At 48.0% G+C, this 9,894-nt stretch overlaps 1 long non-coding RNA gene across 1 annotated transcript; it reads right to left on the reverse strand.

Annotated features, from left to right (window-relative positions):
• Nucleotides 1–7,065: 7,065 nt before the first annotated feature.
• On the reverse strand, nt 7,066–7,870 carry LOC108491725. Its single transcript, XR_001872880.2, has 3 exons — nt 7,679–7,870; nt 7,380–7,588; nt 7,066–7,262 (listed from the first exon to the last, which is right to left on the reverse strand). It is a non-coding gene; the product is annotated as an uncharacterized LOC108491725 (long non-coding RNA).
• Nucleotides 7,871–9,894: the final 2,024 nt, after the last annotated feature.

Consider the following 9,894-nt stretch of genomic DNA (forward strand, 5'->3'; position numbering starts at 1 on the left):
TTATGAGTGTATTGCCTGCATGTGTATATAAGTGCACCCAGGTCTTGTAGCACCTACGGAGATCAGAAGAAGGTATCCAATCCCTTGCCAAGTGGAGTTATGGATGGTTGTTAGCAACCATGTGACAGTGCTGGGAATCGACCCCAGGTCCTCTGCAAGAACAGCCAGTGCTCTTGATTGTTGAACTATCTCTCCAGCCTCATAATTCTCTTGTTCTTATCTTTTCTTCAGAGTGATACTAAGATGGGTCACATCAGCTCCCTTAGCTTTGCTAGAGCATGAGCCCTCTAGCGCTTGCTCCCTTCCAGCTAGGCAGAAGCAAGCAATAATTCTGCCTCTTCAGATGGCCGTGTGGTACGGCTGGGTCAGGGCACAGTCTCTCTTATAGTTCCAAGGACAGAGCTTGTCAAACCAGGTATACTGGCAACAGTTTTGAGCTAGTTTCCACAAACTTGGTGACCTTTGACTTAAATAACAGAAATTTATTCTCCCATTGTTCTGTATACCCGAACCCCAAAGTCAAGGTGCTGGTAATGGAGGCTCCTTCTAGGCACTCTAGGCCAGGCCTTCTTCCTGGCTTCTCATAGTTGCCAGCACATCTTGGGCACATCTTCCACATGAGAACACATTGCAGCAGGTTCTGCCTCCATCCTCTGTTATGTCTCTCCCTTCTTAGAAGGAGAGCAGTCCCACTGGATGAAAGGCCCTCCCTACTTATCTATCTTATCTAGTTACATCCACTGTGGCCCTACCTTTAGATAAGGTCATTTTGTTCTGGGAAGGACATGAGCTTTGGGGGAACACTATCAATATCACCTTCCTGCCCCTCCCCTGAAAAGTTGTGTCTTGTTCCCTACCTACCTGCCAGTCTTTCTGCCCTTCCCTTTAATTGGGGGTATAGGATGCTGGGACTCAGTCTTGGTTTTGCTCACCAGCCTAGGCAGTAGCTGATAAAGCAAGCCTTGGGGGCTATCTGTGCTAGCTTTCCCTCCACTCACATGGCCACTCCGAAGATGCCTGAACTTGAAAGTCTGAACTATAAACCACTGCACCCAACCCAAGCTGCATTAGAATCACCTAGAAGCTTTTCAGACACTGAGCTGCAGCCCATTCCCATGAGCTCTGGTTCCTTTGTCTAGGGCAGGACCCTGGCATGGGTGTTTTTTGAAAACTCATCAGGTGATTCTAAAGTATAGCCTAGGGCAAAAATGACCATGGGGTGATATGAGACAGCTGTCTGGGAAGGCAAGTGTAGCTGTGGCATAGGGCTTTCTGCCAGTCAGGTCCAAACCCCAGTCAGAAAGAGCCACGCCCAACTTCTCAAAGACTGGGCTCAGGGTGAGGCCATGGGCAATACATCACCAAACTACCAAGTTTCACCAGGCAGGAGAAAGGGAATACCTTCTTGGGGGACCCGAAACAGACTGTAGCAAACACAAGTCTTTGAAGTTTCCAGTTTTGCCATTTAATTTCAATTTTGTATCTCTTATAAGATAAACATCTTGTTCTACATTAAAAAAAATTTTTTTAGTTGAGATTTTTTTTTCCTCTAAAAATATCCAAGTGTTGAAATGAGACTCCAGAAAGATGTGCTGTGTTTAAACTGTGGTTTTGTATATTCCTTGACTCACCCTTGGGGTTCCCCTTGGGTTCCTGACTATGAAAAGTTCAGGCACAGAGTTGGAAGTGGCTGATAGAACTTACATGTTACAGAGGAAAGCCAGAGCCCAGGGACAGTTCACCTAGAATCACAATCCTTTACTAACTGAGTGAGAAGTATGCAATTTGTCATTGCAACAACTTGACATCTACAAATGTGTATATAACCTTGTATGGTTATGTGTAACCTTGGGTGGGTCCTTTCACCCTTCTGTCATTAAATGTCCCTAAAGTGCCTGTGGTTCCTGTTCTATCCCAGCCTAAAGTTGTTGAGGAGGCTTATGGGAATGACCCACATAGAAGCACTATGCAATCCTGGAGAGTTGTATGTAAGGACAAGGGACTGCCATCATGATCCCAGCACCTAGGCAAGGCACAGATTCCATCAGGAATGACCTTCCCAGGCAGGGTCAGGCTGGGCAGACAGAGGTCTGAGGGAGCACCAGGGTGATGCCCCTGCAGCCCAGAGCTTCCAAGAGGCCCTGGAGTCCCAGTGCCAGGGAAGGCTGAGGCCCTAGTTGCTCTAGGTTGGTACAACTTTTACTATTCTTAATTAGCATTCAAAGTTTTAGGTTTCATTATGGCATTTTCAAATATAATTTGTTTTCCATTGATCCTCCTGTACCCGTCTTCTCCCCCATCTTCTTGTTCCCCTTGTCCCCTTCTAGCTCACAGGAGTTCCCCTTCTGCTTGTTTTTTAAATTTTTTAAAAAATGTTATGTGTATGCATGTATTGCTTGCATGTAGGTAAGTGCACCCATGTCGTGCAATGCCCACAGAAGACAGAATAGGCTATTTGATCCCCTGGAACTGGAGTTAAGGACAGTTATTAGCTGCCATGTGGGTGCTGAGATTTGAACCGGGGTCTTCTGCAAGAACAACCAGTGTTCTTAACTTCTGAGCCATCTCTCCACCCCCCATTCTGCTCTTTTATTTAGTGAGTGTGTGTGTGTGTGCGTGTGTGTGTGTGTGTGTGTGTGTGTGTGCACGTGCATGTGTGTGTAAAAGCAGGCACACAGGGGTTTGGAGAGATGACTCAGCAGTTAAGAGCACTGGCTGCTCTTACAGAGGACCTGGGTTTGATTCCCAGCACTCACATGGGGCTTACAACTGCCTGTAACTCCAGTTCCAGGAGATCCAATGCCAACTTCTGACCTCCGTAGGCATTACACAACACGGGTGTACTTAAACACATGTAGGCAATAAAAATAATTTTTAAAAAAATCAGGCACACATATGCCATGGCATATGTGTGGGAATCAGACAACTTTCAGAAGTCAGTTCTCACTTGTTGAGGTGGGATCTTTTGCTGTTTGTGCCTCTGCGCATCATACTCCAAGCTTCTTGACCCTCAAACTTCCAGTTGACTTTCCTGTCTCTGCCTCCCATCTCACCATAGGAGTGCTGGGATTGCGGATGCACACCACCTCATTTAGCCTTTTGCATGGGTTGCAGGGATCAATCTAGGTCATCGGACTTGATGCGTAGCACTTTTATCTACTAAGCCATCTCCCCAGCTCGCCCTTCTGCTTTTATGTCACGTTGTTCTGTTTTCCTTCCCACTTCCCCAAGACCTCCTTCTCCCCTTTTGTGGACCTCTTTCTAGTTTCTTAGCCTATATCCATACCCACACCCAAATACGTACATATATATAAACATTAAAAGCTAGGATCTGTATATGAGAGAGAACACAGTATTTGTCTTCCTGAGTCTGGGTCACCTCATTTAGCATAATAATTTCCAAGTCCATCCAATTTCCTGCAGATTTCACAATTTCGGTTTTCTTTACAGCTGAATAGAATTCCATTGTGTATAGTACCATTTTTTCATTATCTAGTCATCCTTTGATGGTCATCTAGGCTGGTTCCAGCTCCTTGTCATTGTGAACAGTGTAGTAATAAACATGGATGTGTGGGTATCTCTGTGATACGGCATAGAGTCAGTCCCTTGGGTATATGCCCAGGAGTGGTATAGCTGGGTATAGCTTTTAGCTGCCCAGTCCCAGCGCTAGTAACTGACCACAGAAGCATTTCTCCCAGAGTCCTTCTAGTCCCAATCCCGGGGCATTTTTTCCAACGGAAAAGTCACGGGAAAGAAATGGCAGACAACAGCAGTGGCCCATCTTCTTCCTCCCTTAGTAAGGCTGCAGAGACCACAACCCAGCCCTCTCCTCCACGGTAAGTCTCAGTCAGTCTTGTCCTGCCCCATTGTCCCAGGCCCTCAGAGCCGCCTGGGCCCCATTGCCCTTTTCTGTTTACACTGGGAGATGAGCTTCTGCCCAGCTTAAGTGCAGTTCTGGCCCTTTTGTTTGTTTTTAAGTCAAGTTACGACTCTGCTCCCGGATTTATTGCAAATTCCATTTATCTCCTGCTGCCCAGAGTCTCCGCACAAATCCTTTGAGGCTCCCCTCCCCTCTGAGGACAAATGTCAGTGGACACAGGAAAGAAGAGGTGTGTAAAGATATGGGGGAGGCACACCTAAAGGCCAAAGGCTGTCCCCAGGCTGGTAGCAAAGGAGAGCCACAGATCACCCAAGGAGGACAGGCACAGCGCCTGTCTACCACCTCCCACCCACTTTTAACAGACCTTAATAGGAAAGAAGAGCCAGGCCCAAAGAAACCCCAGTCCTGAGGGGCTAGAGTAAACAAAGGAAGGCTCTGGTTTGAATGAGTCTCTGGCAGATTTTAACAGGAAGTGGTATGAAACCAAGGGTCCTGGGAGGCCTGGAAAGGAACTTTCCTGGAGCTTGTCTGACAAGGGCTGAGGGCCTGAGAATTGGGCATGACTTCACGCCCACAGGGGACCATCTCAGTCCTTGCTGAGCACAGCTCAGCCTCTGAGAGTCCCCTTCCTTCTTGTAGGTATCCCAACCCTCTCCAAGCCCCAACGTGTCCATAAGCTGATGCTAAAGAGCAAACAAGTCCACACCAGTGCTCACCAGGGAAAGAGAATCAAACTGAGACGAACAAATTGGGAGCGGGGCGTCCCACTGTGCTGTTGGCTTATCCTTCCAAGACAGGAAGTGCCAATGGCCTCTGCTTTCCTTGCACAAATTCCCTGGCTTGGGAGCATGCTGGAGACACTCAGTGATTTCAAATGGGCTTAACGGTCTGGTAAGGGACTAACAGGGATTGAATCCTACAAGGCCAGGAAAGCAACGGCATGGCTAGGTGGCTGCAGGGTATCCTAGAACAGGCTGTGGCAGCTGGCAGCAGGTAAAAGTCACCTTTCATGTCCTTCCCTGAGTATCACCAAGGACATGAAACTAGGGCCTCAGCATCTCAGCCCAGGACCTCAAGAGGTAAGGGTTAAGGGAGTAAGAGCAGAGCAGTCCCTATCTTGCCTCTGAGAGCACCCTCGCTGATAATGAAGCCCCTTTCCACATCCATCTCAACACAAAGGCTCAGTACTCCATTCCCTTGGGCCATGGGGACCTGATTCTTCCTCAGTCTCCAACCAGCTCTGTCATTAACCTAGCCTCTCCCTGCCCCCAGGCTGTGGCTCCTCTTGTATTTCCCCCCTCCAACCCCGTCTTGCCAGTTCTGACTCTGGTCTTGGTCTTTTAGTAGCTGGGCTCCCTCAGATACCTCCAACATCTCACCTTGACCCTTGCTGCTGATATCCACACTGACCACAGCTTCTTCCGCTTCCTTCTTCCTGTGGTTCCTGTGCATCCCTTGTGCCTGGTTTCTCCCCTTTCCCCTTTGGGAGCATCCCTGGCCTCCCTCATCAGCTGGGTTTCTATATTCAAAATCCCCTCTGACCCTGACTTTCCACCTGAGTGGACTGTTCTATTTATTCCCTCTGCATCTGTAGTTGCCTGGTCCTGCAGAGGGAGACTCAGCACCATGCTGATGGCAGACCCAGCAACTGGGCCACTGCCTCTGAGGTTCTCACTCTGCTCAGATCCCCCAACCCCAACCTCTAGCTTCCATTTGCAGAACATCTTACAGGCCTCCTTGCTAAGATCTAGGCCTTTCCACAGGCTCTCTCTAGTCTCTCCTTGCCCACCTTAGAGCTCCTTCATGTCACTGTCTTTCTCTCATGAAAAGACAACAGATGTTCCCGCCTCCTTTACAAACTAACTTATTTACCTGGCCTAAGATAACAAGGGCACCTGTCCCTTCCATGCCAGGTAGTCACTAGTCTTCCTTCCTGCATGAGAAGCTACATGTTCAGGCTCCCCTACTGCTTCAAAGCCATAGTCACAGGTGAGAAGTGGTGCCCCAAAGCAAGGCTGTCTCTTCCTTCAGGCTAAACCGGCTTCCCTCAGACCTGCTTTCTCTCAGCTCACCACCCTTTGTTCCCTCTGTTATGCACTTCCCATAGGGTCCTCTGCACCCTCTGCTTCTATTCCTCTCCTCAGACCTCCATTCTTATCAGTAGCCTTCCTCTCAAGAGTGGCCCAGTAGCACCTTCAGATGCCCCCTTGGGGCTGCTGGGCCTCCTGACCACTGCCTAGACTCTCTCCTTGGTTCTCCTGGTTTCTTCCTGCCCAGCCGCTCCTTTTGTCCCTGTCCCCATGCTTTTTAGCTACCCCTCAGCCAGCCTGGCCTCCTCTCCTCACCTTCCGTCTAGCTCATCCATAGCCATGTCTTCTGCCGTTATTTCTATGAAGTCCAAATCTCTAGCTAGGAAAATGCACACATTTCTGCCTGAACTGATCATTTCCCAGATGCATGTCTCATATTGAGATTGCCTGACTTTGTTTATTGTATATCCATTCTCCCCATTGCCTTGGTTAAAACCCTCAGACATGTCCCTCTCCCTGCAGTTAATATCAGCTTCCACATAACTCAAGAAATACACACACACACACACACACACACACACGCACACACACACTCATATCCCTCCACACTCTAATGTTGTTGTCTAAATTAAAACCCTTTCCATCTCTCCCTGGACTTTTTCCCTCAGCCTTTGAGACTATTCTTTCCCAGGCCACTTGTTCTTGAACATGGGACCCCTCATAGCAACCTAAAGCAAAGGACAGGGCCTCGCCTTGCTGCCAGCTTGACTCTTACCATGGTTGCCAGCAGCTGCTGGTTAAGGACCTACTACTGAACAAACAGGTACCTGTGCCTAGATCATAGTCACCTATTTCCCACCCCAGCGCTTGCCGCCCCTCACGTACCCAGTTTTCCATTCACTCATTTTGTCTGCAGAGGGCACCTCCTTCTCCTACATATCAGGACATTTCTCAATCTTGCTCAAGGCCTAGCTCTTCCAAGAAACCTGAAAGCCTCCAAAGATACAACCAACTTCCCACCTCTTCTTTTCTATTACAATTGCATCTCACTCAATGTGTGCCTCATCTCCCTGGCTGTCAGCCTGCCAGCTCGAGAATAGCTCTCACTCAGTGCCGTATGTATCCTACACATATTTAATTCAAGTTTGTTGCTTTTGAATTGGGTCTTACTTCCTCATTTCCCAGATGATAAACTATGGCCAGAGTCAGAGGGCAAGTCATTGTAGGCTTCTCATTTCCAATGCGGTGCTCAGAAAAGCAACAAGTCCCAGACTCAGTCGTCCCCAGTCTTGCTGCATAGGCCTTCCACAACTATGCTCAGGTACCCAGGCTCCTGATCTTCCTCCTACAAACTGAGCAGACTGGAATCAGAACAGAGAGACCCAGGACGAGCAGCCAGGTCTGCTATCTGCTATCACCCCTGGAGAACATGTAATCCCATTCTCAGAACCTCTAAGGCAATTGCTTACTTCTTTCTGACTTGCAGCACCAGATATCACCATCTTATGACCTCCTCTGTGATGGAAAATCTTCCTTTCCTCTAGATCTTCCTCCTGCCCCTCCAAGCCTCCATGCTTGTTGCATAGCCTGTGTCCTCTAGCTGGGTCTTCTGAAGTGAAAGAGCTTCTCCCACCCTCCTGTGAGCATCACCTTTGGTGAGCAGGAGTTCTTGTAGTTCCTGGAAGGAAAGAAATAAAACATCATCAATCCATGTGTGAGATACCGACTGTCTGTGACTGTTCACCCTAGTCACACAGTTTTTTCTCACATATGAAATGAAGAAAGCTAAATTTTGTCCTTTGGGAGAGGTTGACATGTCCACTTGCACACACAGTGCAGCTTCGTCTCAGTCAGGTTTGGTATGGGAATCCTAGGGCAGGTTAGAGCCACCTGTTTTCTAAATCTCCCTCTTTCTAATCTAGCTGTGGCGTGTTATCCCAAATCCAATGAAGAGTGTCTTTTTAAGTAAGAAGGAATTGGTTCATTCATCTCCATAAAAACCAGGGGAAGGATCTTGTATAATATTCAAATCTTTGCCGTGAATGTCAAAGAACTGATTAAGTAAATAAAATTATCGTGGCAGCCCAAGGTTGCATTAACTGCTGTGAGCAGCTGACATGCACATTTTGAAAGGGCTCCATGATGTGCTCTATACAAGCTGGACTAGAAACCAGCTATAGCTGTCAAGGGGCCGGTGTTCTCCGTCAAGGGTGAGCTGGAGCAGGCTGACCCAGGAACAGGCAGTCACAGCTGAGTGCATCAGCTTGCGTGGGAAGGCCAGCTGTCTCAGTGGGGCCCAGGAGACAGACTGACGAGGGAAGAATTCCTGTGTTTGGAATTGGGCTTGAAAAGTCTCCTGTTTGTAACACTCAACTCACAGAAGAGCAGAAAGAATTTCCAGCTGTCATCGGGGTGCAGAAAGCCCTCCTGATTCTGTCTGGGACTGGTGTGTGTGTGTGTGTGTGTGTGTGTGTGTGTGTGTGTGTGTGTGTGCTGTGGGCTCTCCTGTTCCTCCCCCAGGCCTGGCTACCACATCAAATACCCAGAGGGGCCAGCTCCAGAGCCACATGACCCTTTGCTTTCAAAAAATGCAAGCAGGCCAGGCCTCGGTGGCACAGACCTGTAATCACAGCTACCCAAGAGGCTGAGACAGGAGACTCTCAAGTTCAAACCTAGCCTGGACAGATTAGCCAGATCCTGTCTCAAAGTAAAAACTAAAAAGGGGTGGGGATATAATTCAGTGGTAGACCACTAGTGTAGGAGGTACATGATCCTTCCATCTCTAGTAGTAGAGAGGGAGGGGCACAAAGAACGAGTATTATGTGACACTTTTATATGAGGTACCTAGTATAGTCAAATTCATAGAGACTGAGTGTAATACTGGTTACCAGGGGCAAGTGTGGGGAAAGAATTAGTGGTTCATGGAGACAGAGTTTCAGTTTTGCAAGATGAAAAACTTTGGAGACAGATGCTGGTATTGGTTACAGACCAGTGGGAATGTACATAATTCTACAGGACTGTACACTTTAAAAATGGCTGAAATGTGGGCTGGGGTGGTGGCCCATTTAGGGTGGTAGCCCATTTGGTAAAGTGTTTCCCATGCAAGCAAGAGGACCCAAATTTGGTCCTGAGAACCCATGTAAAAAAGTCAAGGATGGCAGCTCTCACTTGTAATACCAGGGCCATGTGTGTGTGTGTGTGTGTGTGTGTGTGTGAGAGAGATAGAGAGAGAGAGAGAGAGAGAGATCCCTGAGGCTCCCTAGCCTGATTAGCAAGTTCCAGGACCTGGTCTCTAAAAACAAAGTGGATGGCTCCTGAGGAACAACACCCAGGGTTGTCTGGCCTCCATACACACGAACACATACATACATGCATGCACCTCCCCCACAATTACACTGGCTGAAAGGATCCATTTTATGTTATGTATATTTTTCTATAATTAAGGAGGGAAATGGAGAGAAACAGGAAAGAAAAAAAAGAGAAAGGGAGAAAGAGAAGAACGAAGATAAAGGGAGGAAAGGAGGGAGGGAGACAGTGACAGAGGGAGGGAAGGAATGCAAGGGAACCCAGCATCACAGCACAGCTGGCAGAAGGCAGTGAGGTGACTCAGGCCCTAAGTCTAAAGAGGGGAATGTATGTCTCAGTGTGACATCCCTGCAAGAGAAAAATGGCTTCACAAACAGCAGGATAAAGGAGGTGAGCATATCAGGCCAAGCCATGTAATCCCTGTACCCTCCCCATGACTAATAATTGAGGTCATTGTGCATAACACAGACTGATCGAAGCTTTTCATTGCGAGCTATTCTTTAAATGCCTAAGAGCCTTCACGATATCCTTTTAAGGTTATGGGTGGGAGCCCATTTCTTCATAACCTATTCAAACACAGTGGAGTTGTTCTAAGAAAGATCAATTTTTGGAGTCAGAGAACCTGGGGCCAGAGTTCAAGGCCTGCCATGGTGTGGCCAGATTAAAAGACAGCCAGGC

Source organism: Nannospalax galili, unplaced genomic scaffold (genome assembly GCF_000622305.1).
Source record: "Nannospalax galili isolate Female #2095 unplaced genomic scaffold, S.galili_v1.0 scaffold285, whole genome shotgun sequence".
NCBI classification, from domain to species: Eukaryota; Metazoa; Chordata; class Mammalia; order Rodentia; family Spalacidae; genus Nannospalax; species Nannospalax galili.